This window comes from Suricata suricatta, chromosome 11, assembly GCF_006229205.1.
Source record: "Suricata suricatta isolate VVHF042 chromosome 11, meerkat_22Aug2017_6uvM2_HiC, whole genome shotgun sequence".
In the NCBI taxonomy this organism is placed as follows: domain Eukaryota; kingdom Metazoa; phylum Chordata; class Mammalia; order Carnivora; family Herpestidae; genus Suricata; species Suricata suricatta.
Window position 1 is genome coordinate 107,246,281 of NC_043710.1, and position 12,415 is coordinate 107,258,695.

At 49.9% G+C, this 12,415-nt stretch overlaps 1 protein-coding gene and 1 long non-coding RNA gene across 2 annotated transcripts in view; one reads left to right on the plus strand and one right to left on the minus strand.

Moving 5' to 3' along the window:
- The window catches only part of SIK3 (SIK family kinase 3), a 105,044-nt gene that overhangs the window by 76,429 nt on the left and 16,200 nt on the right, over positions 1-12,415 (minus strand). The window lies entirely within an intron of this gene.
- LOC115306974 lies at positions 5,472-11,648 on the plus strand. Its single transcript, XR_003915516.1, has 2 exons — positions 5,472-5,866; positions 7,565-11,648. It is a non-coding gene; the product is annotated as an uncharacterized LOC115306974 (long non-coding RNA).

Consider the following 12,415-nt stretch of genomic DNA (forward strand, 5'->3'; position numbering starts at 1 on the left):
GAGGATATTTAGTATTAGCATTTGGTTCTTCGGGATGGGCTTCTCTGGGGCTTACAGGTAATTATTAGGTAGATCAGTCATCACTGTTAACATGTTTCTGGTTAAAAGGTATTTTTAGTAGCGTGCTGGGTAAAAGAGCTTACACTAGATGGTATTTTCTCAAAGACACCCGCGGTATCACTATAGTTATGAATACAAAGATCAACAAATCACTTTTTCTAAAACGCTGGCTGCGAGCAACAGATGTTTTTTTCCTTCTAGGTACTATGCTTGATGTTCAAGTTTTCTCTGCTTTGGGAGCACCGTGCTCTTCCGCAGACCAGGATCACCTTAACAGCTCTCTGGCGTTCAGACTTCAGCCTCCGCTTTCATTTTTGCCCATCTTCTGACCATCGCCACGGCCACCTCCCATCCCTGCACGTCTGCTTTCAGAGTAAGGCGACGGGGCTGGTGGGCGTGCCAGGAAGCCGCCAGTGGTTTCCAGCCTCTGCGGAAACCCGCGGGCAAATGGCTGCTGGGTGCTGGCGTGTGCCCACAGGCGGGCAGCGAGAATTCTGCAGGCTCACGTGTGATGCTGAGCTTCCGCACAGAAACCCAGAGCCGCAGCCCAGCCTGGACTTGCCACAGCGGCACAGCAGCTGAGTGACTCCTGGGGTGACTTCAGAATGCAAGAGAATCCAAGGGGCTCCCGAGCCCCTCAGTAATCAGAGTAAAGCACGTCCTGCCTCTGGGGGGACAGGCCCCAGCTCAAGAATCGTTTCTGCCGCTTCCAGGCGGTTCGGGGAGCTAGTTCTCCGAAAGACGGGCAGCAGCCGACCCCGTCCTCAGTCCCCCAGCTCCCTGCCCCCGGCCCGGAGCCTGGCCACACTCCAACCCTGTCACTGTGGGTCCCTCTCGACAATTCGCTACTTGTCTACTTAGCCGCCAGTCTACCCCCGGGGCCGATTCCCAGTGTCTTGTCTGCCACAGCTTCGTCCCACCGCGGCCGCCGAGACCAGATGAGGGCCCTCTCGGCCCGCTCTCGGCTGAAAGGAGAAAACGGGGCTCCTGTTTCCAGCTCTTCCCAAAAGGCAGGAGTCTAAACCGCCCTAAGTCCCGCGGCAGCGGACTTCTTTCACCTCTCTGATCGGCTCTTCCTCCCAAACCGGGAAGGCGTCAGGGAGGAGCAGAGCTCTGAGAAGCGGGGGGGAGTGAACGCTCAAGTTTAAAGGCACGAGAACAAGTGTGCGCATAAAGTCTGCTTCAGAGTTCACTGCGTGTGATTTTGTCCTAATCTGACTCAGTAAGAAATATCTTGTGGTGCATTTAGATTCTAACCCTTCAAAGAGCAAAAATCCACACAGGGCGGTCTCGGCTTCCCTTGCCCAGGCTCGCGGGGGCGTCGGAGGCAGGCCACTAATGGGCCGGTGGTGGGGAGCCAACATTTCTTAAAATAAGTCCCTTTTCCACCGTAAACAGACAGCGTCTCCATTGGTCTGCTGTCTGTAACTCTAACCGACCCGAAGCGCTAGCTGCAAACGAGCAAACGCCGACGGCGGGCCAAACGGCAGGCAGACCGCCTCCGTTTTCAGGACAGAGAAGCAGCCCAGCCGAGCACGGGGACCGGGCCGGGGAGCTGGGCGGCGGTGGCCCCGGCTGCCGGCGCTCGGCTTCGCCGCTCACTTCTATCGTTTCTGCTTTCGACACCCATGGAAACGGCTTCCTGTTTATCAAACAAACGCTCCTTTCCAGAAAGGCCAGGGCCAGGCCAAGAGAACTCAGCTGCCGGGGAGCAGGTTAACACTCACTCTAATATCACGGGTCCCTGACTCCTGCAGGCCCCACCAGGCCGCAGGCTGGAGGGCCGAGGTTTGTTCCCGTTTTCCTCACCAAGAGTCCAACAACCTTACACCAGACTGTTTAGTTACTGCTGCATCCAGTTGCCATCATTTAGTTAAGTTTATTTATGTATTTTGAGACAGAGAGCACAAGTGGGGGAGGGAGAGACAGAGAGAGAATGAGAATCTCAAGAAGGCTCCAAATCATCAGCACAGAGCCTGACTCAGGGCTCAAACCCACAAACATTGAGATCATGACCTGAGCTGAAATCAAGAGCCGGACGCTCAACAGACTGGGCCCCGCAGCGCCCCGAGCTGCTCTCTTCCTCACGCGCCTGGGCTTCCCGGCCCAGACCCTGGCCGCCACCCCTTCCCTTCCTCCCACAACCACGTCCCATCCCTCAGCAGACTTCGTTGGCTCTACCTTCCAAATATACCCAGAATTCAACCATCCCTCCCCCCACCTCCCCCCACCGCTGCCTGCCCCCGGGCCACGGCGACAGCCCGTCACACCGGTCTAACGAGTGTCCCTGACCTCGGGTACCCCGCGATCGGCTCTCAGAACGGCCAGAGCAGTAATCACACACTCACGGGAAGCCGCAGATAGTCTGGACGGACCTACGTGCCCTTCACCCACTTTCCTGAAGTGGGTGAATCCTACACGATTACAGAACGAAGCCAGCGTCTGACAGGGCACGACAGGAGCAGAACCCTCTCTCATGTCACCACGTGTGCACGGTCGTGGGGCTCCCGCCGCGGCCGAGACACAGAGTCATCTGGGGCCTCCCGCTGCTCAGCGCTCCTGCGGATACACTGACAAAAAGCACACCGCGTTTCCTTCTGTCTGTCCCAAGTAAGTTAAACTTTCTTCTTAAAGGTCTTGAGAAAACACAACTTCTTTGTGAGACACTTACAGTCACAACATATGCCTTAATTCTCAGTATTAAACTAGAACTATTTCTATTTTTTCCTATGCCTCCTTCCTACATACAAAAGAATGTTCCAGAGGGGTGCCTGGGTGGCTCAGTTGGCTAAGCGTCCAGGTTTGGCTCAGGTCACATGGTCTTGTGGTCTGTGGGTTCGAGCCCTGCATCTGGCCCTGCACTGACAGCTTGGAGCCTGGAACGCACTCTGGATTCTGCATCTCCTCTCTCTGCCCCTCCCCTGCTTATGCTCACGCTTGCTTTCTCTCTCTCTTTCTCAAATAAATAAATACACATTAAAAAAAAAAAAGAATCCTCTGCAGATGATCGATGCTTCATAACTACAGATTACCTCAAGAAATATCAGTGAGAGAAAAGACCATAAACTTTTATAGAGACATGTTTCGTTAACTCTTTATTATGCCACTAACCAAAGTTTCTAAACTAAGTACTGTTTACATTAAGTCTTTAAAACAAATGAAGTTCTTTCACATTAATGTACAACAGAGGATTTGTTTTCTTGTAGCTCCTTAAACACATACTTCTAGACTAAGCTTCAAGCCCAGGCAGCCTATGAAACAGAAGCCCACATATCCCAAAAGGCCTTTCAAGACTGTTAAAGTAGTTCAAATGGGGGCGCCGGGGGGGTTCAGTCGGTTAAGCGTCCGGCTTCAGCTCAGGTCATGATCTCGTAGTTCGTGGGTTCGAGCCCCGCGTCAGGCTCTGTGCTGACAGCTCAGGGCCTGGAGCTGCTTCCGATTCTGTGTCTCCCTCTCTCTCTGCCCCTCCCCTGCTTTCTCTCTCATTCGCTGTCTCTCTCTCAAAAACAAACATTAAAAAAAGAAGAAGAAGAAGCATGTTCTTCAGACGCTTCTCCTGTCGCGCAAGTGTTCTGCTCGCTGCACCGACGCACTAGCAAACGCGGGCTGGCTGGTTTGCAGTTCAGAGGTCATTCCCTGATTCTTATAATTCACAGGCTCCAAACCAAGCTCGTTCTTTAAAAGCAGCTCAAAGGTCATTTATCTGAAGCTTTCCCTAATCTATTCACTACCCTAGAAAATTTTACGCATTTCTATAACATTAGTGAATAGCCGTCTTACAATTATTCTCTAACATGTGTGTCCTCCCTTTTAGACTCGGGTTTCTTGGTCCACCGATGAGTTTCTATCCATGAATCCTTGCAAGGTGCGGGAAAATATGTGTGGTGTGCCTCTGTTTGCAGGAAGGAAGAGAAGATACAAATATGCAGGTGTGTACATGCGTATAAATGCGTGTACAGGTGTGGCCATGCGTGTGCATGTGTGTGCATGCATGAGCAGGTGTGTACATGTGTTTGTTCTCTAAACGAAGTGATGTTAAGTAAAAATTTTCTAAAAATGGTTACTTACAGGGGAATGAAAAAGGGATGGAAACTTGACTTCCCTGAATGTACTGTTTTAAAGCTTTAACATTGGAAACACAAAATGTTTTAAATAAATCCAACAGTTCACAGTTCAATCAAACAGAAGAAAGAGTAATTTTTAAACCTGAAACCAAACTGCAAAAAAATGAACCTTGCTATCAGTTAAACTGTGACATAACCAATCAGAGAGTAGTATTTTTAGGCGACAGTGTTGTTCCTTAACGGGTCCATCCTCGGGACCAAAGGAGCCGGACTCCGCAGGACGAGTGGCTAACGCCGGGGCCGCTCCGAGTCGATGTGCCCTCATTCCCTCATATCCAACGTGTAATCGTGAAAAGTCAATGGAACCACAATTTCCAGCATAGGAGAAACAAGATATAAATATACAATATTCAAGAAGTTTAAAATGCTGGAATCTTAAATTTCAACTGAAATGTTAGTAGAAACACGTTTTACTTTCCTCTATATAAAAATACAGATCTCCTGCCTCTGTGCCCTGAAAAGGCCTCTAAGCAGTGACAGCCCAGTAGCGGAAATAAGCGTCCCCAGGGCACAGACACTGGTCTCTACTTGCTATTTTCCACTTGAAAGGACCACAGGCCCTCGGAGTCCGGTTTGGTTCCAGGCCTGAGCCGAGCAGTGCTCAGGGTAGGCCTGGGACAGCTTACGTAAAGGCAGGGAGGTTATCAAAGACTACTGGGAACGTGTCAAAAGGACACAGGTGTCAACTTAAAGAGGCTCCATCGGCCAAGCAGAATAATTTAAACATCAAAAGACGAATGACTCAAGGGCCTGAAACACATCAGATGTGTTAAAACTCATAAATTCACAACGATATTACAAATAAAATCAGCTTTCCTGGTCACCACTGGAGACTGATGGGTACCCATTCAGTATTCTGAAATTTAATACAGAAAGGAAAGGAATCAAGCACTTATTTTGCCTTTACTACAGTTTCTTAACAGTTTATAGGAAAAGTTCTCCGCAAAAGAATTAGAGTTCACAAATACACAGAAAGAATGAGAAAATTAGAAAATCACAATTTTGCAATTTCTAATGAAATATGTGTCTAAGCAACTAAATAAGCAGGGAGGCTAAAACATGCCGTCGAGGGCTGACGGGAAACTTGATAAGAACTTCATAAAACTGCATACACATCACTAACAGTGGGGAAACCAGACCGTACACAACTCCCCAGCGGATACAAGAGGCAGATGATGTAGTCCGACCCCATCGCCCCCACAGTAGCCTGTACTCAACCAAACCACGTCACACAAAATCGTGACCTGGAGGAACATGCTGAGTGACACAATAAGGATCCAAATCCACAATGTGGGAAGCTTCACAGTTTCTTCAACAAATAAATGGCACAGAAATACGCGTGTGTCTGCTGGAAAGGGTTAGGGGTGTTACAAATGATAACAAGTCTGAGACACTTGGCAACTTAATGGATGTATCAACTTGGCTATGTCATGATTTGAGCAACCCACAGGAAGACGTTTTGAGACAAAGGCAGCAAATGTGCCCTGTTTGTTTACTAGAAGAAAACACTGTTGATGGTGGCGGGGGAAGAACGGGACTGTAGACGTTAGTTCTGATTACGACACGGTCACGGACACTGGGTTTACTCTCCCACTTTAACCGTTTATTAAAATCGGGCTACGTGCAGACAGTGGACAATAACCAGCAAAAGACTGATTCTTCACAGAAAGAAAGCATGAGAGGTACGTATTTACCCCAAACCATGACCCGGGGAGACAGAGGCCAGGCAAAGAGAAGCAGGTGAGGGCAGGGGAAAGACATCAGAGTTCGGGGCTCATTAAAAACTTCTGCATTCATGTTCATGAGGGAACCACTGGTCTGTGGTTCTTTTTAGTAGGGTCTCTGGTTTGGGAATCCAGGTAATGCTGGCCTCATAGAATGAGTGTGGAAGTTTTCCTTCCATATCTTTTTCTGGAATGGTATGAGAAGAACAGGTATTAACTCTTCTTTAAATGTTTGGCAGAATCCCCCTGGGAAGCCATCTGGCCCTGGACTTCTGCTTGTTGGTAGATATTTGATGACTGATTAAATTTCTTTGCTGGGATTATAGGCCTGTGCACAGTCAAGGAAATAATCAACAAAACTAAAAGACAATCTTTTAGTTGACAAGAACCTATCAAACTCAACACCAAAAAACCCCCAAATAATCCAATTAAGAAATGGGTAGAAGACATGAACGTTTCTCCAAAGAAGACATACAGATGGCTAATAGACACATGTGGGGGTGGGGGCAGTTCAGAGAACCCTCAGGGAAAAGACGGACACAGGAGCCAAGCCAACATACTCCCTCGGGACTTGTATGTGTCACACCCAGCAAGGACTCTCTGACAGTCCCCTGGGGCGGCAGGGCGACCACACATCTGGACGGACGCCTAGCAGTGAAGTAAGGTCTTCACACTGAGCCTGGAAGCACCAAGCCCGGGTGGCCTCCTCATACCGCGGCAGGCCGCAAGCACACATGCAAAGTCATAGCTGACATGAAGAATATAAAACCAAAAAATGAAGAATAATTAATGGGAAATTAACTGCGGAAGAGACAGAAGGAAACTGTGAATTCAGAGTGATAAAATGAAGCTCCGTGGTACAGTTATTTGCTTCTGTCAGTAAAACCTGAGCAAACAGCTAGCTTTTATAGCCAAAGGGAGTAAATAACTTACTGGGAAAACAGCGTTTTAGTTGCAAAGATACACCGAAGGTTGTAACGATTACACAGGAAAAGCATGTTACATCAACAAATCACAAACCCGGTACGCAGCCGCGTGTCCAAATGCACGCGAGTCGGTGGTCTCAAACCAACCTAAGGTTCCCCGATAACACGGGCAACACTTATCACAGCACCTGCTGTGCACGGCTATGCAGTTCTGCCTTTCCTACCCTGCGCCCCACTGGTCAGTAGCATCAATAAACGGCTTTACGAGACGTTCTAGGTTCCGTATGTGCTGGCACCATCAGAGAAATGTTACTTTTATAGCATCGGGACTGTCCATAATAAGTCATGCCCACCCCAACAAACTGCTGCTAACAATAAATGCCCATGAGTTCTGCCTGGCACTCAGGAAGCTTTTCTTGATAGAATGCTGGATTTATGACTTCACAGTCTCAGAGAGGAAGTCTGGGAATATATATCTAAAGAAATCATACGGTGGAAGTTTTAAATTATGAGTTTAGTGGTTTGCCAAACTCACCAGCTTCTCAACTCTGTCTGTAACACTAAACGGACACACACGGTCATGGCTGCCCTCTGTCACACAGTTCTGAATAGCACGCAACACCCCTCTCAACAGATCATGTGGATGAGCCGTAAATGGTCATTCAGGAACCATTTCTTGAAGCCTGTTAAATTGCTTGGGATTTGTAACCTTCAACATCTCTCTCCGCAGCTCCAAAAAACAGAAAGGTGATTCCTGCACATCAAAAACTCATTCCCTAAAGTATGCTATGGGACAACAGGAACACTGCATGCCTGACTTGGTTACAGTTCATCGCGGCACAATGAAATGACTTCACGTACCACACCTTAGAGCCCACACGCATCCCGGACGTGCACACACACGATTCAAGTGCCAGAGAGATCTACAGACGTTGTCTCCTTCGCTTAGTCTTTCATCCCGCCGATCAATAACTGTTTACTGGGCAGACACTGTTCTAAGCGCGAGAGACTTAGCAAGGCTCAAAACTGTACGGTCCGGACTCTCACCTAAGTCAGCTGTTGTGAAGAGCCAAGGAGGGAGGGGAAGCAGGCGACGCAGCCGGCCGGGGCCCCGCCCCCAAGGGACCCGGGGGGAAGAGACCTGCAGGGAGTGGGAGAGCGAGCACGCAGCCAGCTGGGAGAAGATGTCTCAGGGAGAAGGAATGACTATATGAAGGACTTACAGGGGGAACGTACTGGAGAGTTTAAGGCCCAAAAAGTCCGAGTCAGTGTGAAAAGGGGGGAGGCCTGGGGGCAGCTGGGGACCAGACTGCAGAGCCCCACATACCACAGAAGGGCTCTTTCTTCCAAACAGGCAGCAGAGGTGAAAGCAGCAGCTGAGGGTAAGATCTCACCGTCAGTGTTCACGAATGACACTCAGTGCAACAGTGGACTCGGGGCAGAGCCAGGGGCCCCTGGCTGAGGGCGGCCTCGGTCATCCCGGCGACGGCCAGAACCTAGACCGGTGGGTATTGGTGGAAATGGTGACTGAATTCAGCATTCATTCTGAGGGTGGCACCAAGATTTCCTGATAGTTTTGGCATGAGGTGTGCGGAGGGAAACATTCAGTATGACTCTCTCGAAGCTTTTGATGTGAGCACCGGGGTGAACGGAGCTGGCGCTACTGAGTTGGGGAAGGCGGCCGGGAAGAGAAAGTGGGGCAAGGGACATCATTCTGCACAGGCCAAGGCCGAGAGGTCCCTCGGACGTCCGGATGTCAAGTAAACATCCAGATATATACACCTAGAGTTCAGAGGGCAGGTCAGGTGGAGATCGAAAATTCAAAAGCCAAAAGTTTAACGAGTCACACAAAATCAACTAGGGAGTAGATGGGCACAGGCAAGAACAGAGGTCGAGGACTGAGCCAAGGAGTATTCCAAAATTCAGACGTCAGGAGAGTGAGCAGGATCTGGCCACAGAACCCCCACAAGAAAGGTGACAAACTAAGAGACTGTCGTTTAAATTACTGAGTCTGGTGTCAGCAAGCGACGCACACACACACACACACACACACACACACACACAGGAAGAAAGAAAGAAAGAAAAACTTACTACGAACAGTGTCAGAGTGGAGGCATGTTCAGAGGAAGAAGGAAAAAGGCAATGAACTCGTCAGCGAATCTGGGCAGGTCGGGAAAGCGGAGGGGCAGCTAAGGGGAAAGGAGACCGGCGGGCTTCTGCACCTCGTGTTCGCACACTTCCTGCCGGAACCCCCTGTCGGCCGGTCGCTCCGAGGCCACAGACACTTCACGGGCTTCCGGAGGGAGACCAGGCCGACAGCCCACGAGGAGCTCGGAAGCCAGTCCTCAGGAAGTTTCTAGGCCCCCGCCCCCACTGCCAAGGTACATACTCGGGTGTCTGCTTCTCTGCCTTCGCATGTACTAAAGACACTGACACCTGGGTCAGCCTGCTGCCCCACCCAGACTCTCCCAGTTCCTGGGGACAGAGCAACAGCCAGGATGACCTATCTGACAATTCAGCCTCACGAACCTCCTTGATCTCCAGTGACCTGTGACTCCATCAAAGTTCAGCGCCTGCTCCTCTGGCCACATCCTGAACTTGCCTTTGCTTGACGGTCTTCTACCTTTGAAATTTAAAACGTCAATAGTATGCTCCCCTCTCTCTCAACATAATCTTCTAGGTCAGCCATGTTGAACAGTAATAAAATGTGAGCCATTGGAATAGAACTTAAATTTTTCTGGTATTCACATTCAAAAGCAAAAAGTCTCACTCATTTTGCAAGTTTCACACTTTACTCAACCCAATACACCAATCCCAACCCAAACGACAGTGTCAACATCAACATTAGTGATGAGACGCGACCTCAAATTCCAGTGGGTACCTGATGCGCACCGCATTTCAGACACTAAACTGTCCATAGTCTAAGGCGCAGTATAATTTTGCCAAACAAGAGTTGTGTTTAATGAAAAGGTGTTTTACACTGTGTATCCCTCGGCTTCTGAGCGGTCGTCTGGAGCCCCGGAGCATCATGGGACGGGGGCACCGCTTCGTGCCAGACAATCCGACGACGTGATTTAACACGGAAGTGGCCAGGCTCATCCAGTCTGAGGGCAGAGGCTGGCCACACTAGGAAGACCAACAACGTGACTCAGGGTGTGAGTTCTGGGTCACGCAAAGCAGACGACCCGGAGCAGCGATGAAGCATGTGGGCAGCCATGAACGCTGCCCACGAAACCGGACACAGGCGCTCAGGTCAGCTTCTTACCTGCAGTCCTCGGTGCATTTCTGTCACACATCAGTCCCAGGACACTACGCATCCTGTCCTCGGGGAGAGGGGAAGAAAAGCTCTGTGTTTGCTCCTGCTTAGGGGCTCTCTGCTTCTTCCCACAGCTGGTTTTAACTTGAATCTGTTCCCTGTAGTTTCTGCAACCGTGAGTATAACAGCCTTCAGCGAGTTCTGTGACTCTTCATAGCAAATTATCGAAGGTGAGGGTGGTGTTGGAAAGTTTCCAAACTTGCGGTTGGTGGCAGAAGTGAGGGCGGCCCCGGAGGCTGTGCTCTGACCTTGTGACCCGCTGGCTCTCTCAGCCGGCCGAAAACGCGTGGCACGCGGCCTCAGATTTTAGTTTTACATGTCACGTCAATCACATTCAAAACTGAGTTCCTCAGTGGTACTACCTACAGTTCAAACACCACAGCGACATGTGGCCAGCGGTTACTGCATCGAGCAATGCGATTTTAGACTCCGATCCCTCTGATCCTCTATGCTCAACACACTTGCTTCTCGATTTCATCTAAGCCTCTAGCTTTTTCAGTTGCTACTACTTAGGACCGTCCAGCCTGATCTCATGTGCCTCATGCCCCTTTCACCCCAAGCCCAGTGACCCAGACATTAATGACTCTACTGTCAGTGGCCTCAACTCTTCTGCCAAATGTCTCTCCTCGTCTGCACAGGTTCTGTAAACCACCAATACTGGGTCGATCCGACTGTCTTTCTTACCGCACTGAGTACCACTGAGGAAACAAAGCATCCAATCCGTATAATGGGTCAAGTTCATGGTTTCCTATTGCAGGGCCGCTTGTCAGCGCTTTCAGCCTGTCACTCCCAGGAGCGGCTGACTCCGCCTCCTCCACAGGCATCCGGGTTCCTCTCCCTTCGTCCTCGACCGCCAGGCAGAAAATCAGACAGGAGGCGGGCAGCACACTTTACTTCACACTCTTCTACCTAAAACCCACCGAGGGCCACACACATCCTTTACCTTCTTTCTTCCAGTGTCTCTGCACAGGGCCAACTCCGGGGACCTGTGCTCACAGCTCAGGCACCGCCTGTTCCTCAGGGACCTAGGGGTGCGCTACCCTCCCACACGGATTACAGTCGAAGTCCTCCTGCTCACTAGTCTCCTGAACTTCACCCTGAGATCAAGTCTTGTATTTAAACAAAACTAACCCCCCCACCTTGCACTTCGTCCGGTGCTGAGAGGATCTGAGATCTGACCAGAACTTGACAAGTGAATGCGCCGCGGACGCAGGATGCCGGCAGAAGCCCCTCGAGGCCAGAGACAAAGGGCGTCAGTGGACGCGCACAGCAGGCGGCGGGAGCACCGACTCGCCTCCTTCGGGTCCCCCAGAGCGGTGTGCCAGGGACTGGGCGTGCCGGCACAGCTAGCCGGGTGCCTTCCAGAGAGGGACCCGAAACATGACAATCCTTCAACCATGACAGCTGCCAGGAGAGCTCACTACGTACCAGCTGACAGTCGAAGAATTTGTATTTGTAAAAAAAAAAAAACTTCTTAGAAATTGAGATATAATCAGCACGACATAAAATGAACTATTTTAAAAAGTGCACACTTTGGGGGCACCGGCGTGGCTCAGTCAAATGTCTGACTCTTGGTTTCGGCTCAGGTCATGATCTCACAGTTGGTGAGTTTGAGCCCCGTGTTGGGCTCTGAACTTACAGAGTGGATCCTGCTTGGGATTCTGACTCTCTCTCTGCTCCCCCCTCAAAACAAACAAACAAACAAATAATGTGTACACTTTGGTGGTTTCAACATATGCCCTATGTTGGGCAATCCTCACCACTGTCTAATTCTAGAGTATTTCCATTACCCCAAACAGAAACCCTTACCAATAAGCAGTGAGTCTTACCTCTCTACCCCGCTGGCCCGAGGTTACCACGAATCTACTTTCTGCCTCTACAGATGTGCCTTTTCTGGGCATTTCATATAAATGGACTCACACAACATGTGGTCTTCAGCGTCCGGCTTCCTTTATGTAACAATGTCTTCTAGGTTTATCCAGGCTGCAGCTTGTATCGGTATTTCCTCCTTTTTACCACAGAACAATATTCCATGGTACGGAGACACCACATTTTATTTATCCATCCATCAGTTGATAGAAACGTGACCCCCTTCACCTTTGTAGCTATGATAAATAAGGCTGCTGTGCACATGCTATGCAGGTCTGGGCACAGAGGAGGTACTTTAAACACACACACTTCTAGGGCGCCTGGGTGGCTCAGTCGGTTAAGGATCCTACTCTTAGTTTTGGCTGAGGTCATGATCTTGCAATTTATGAGTTCAAG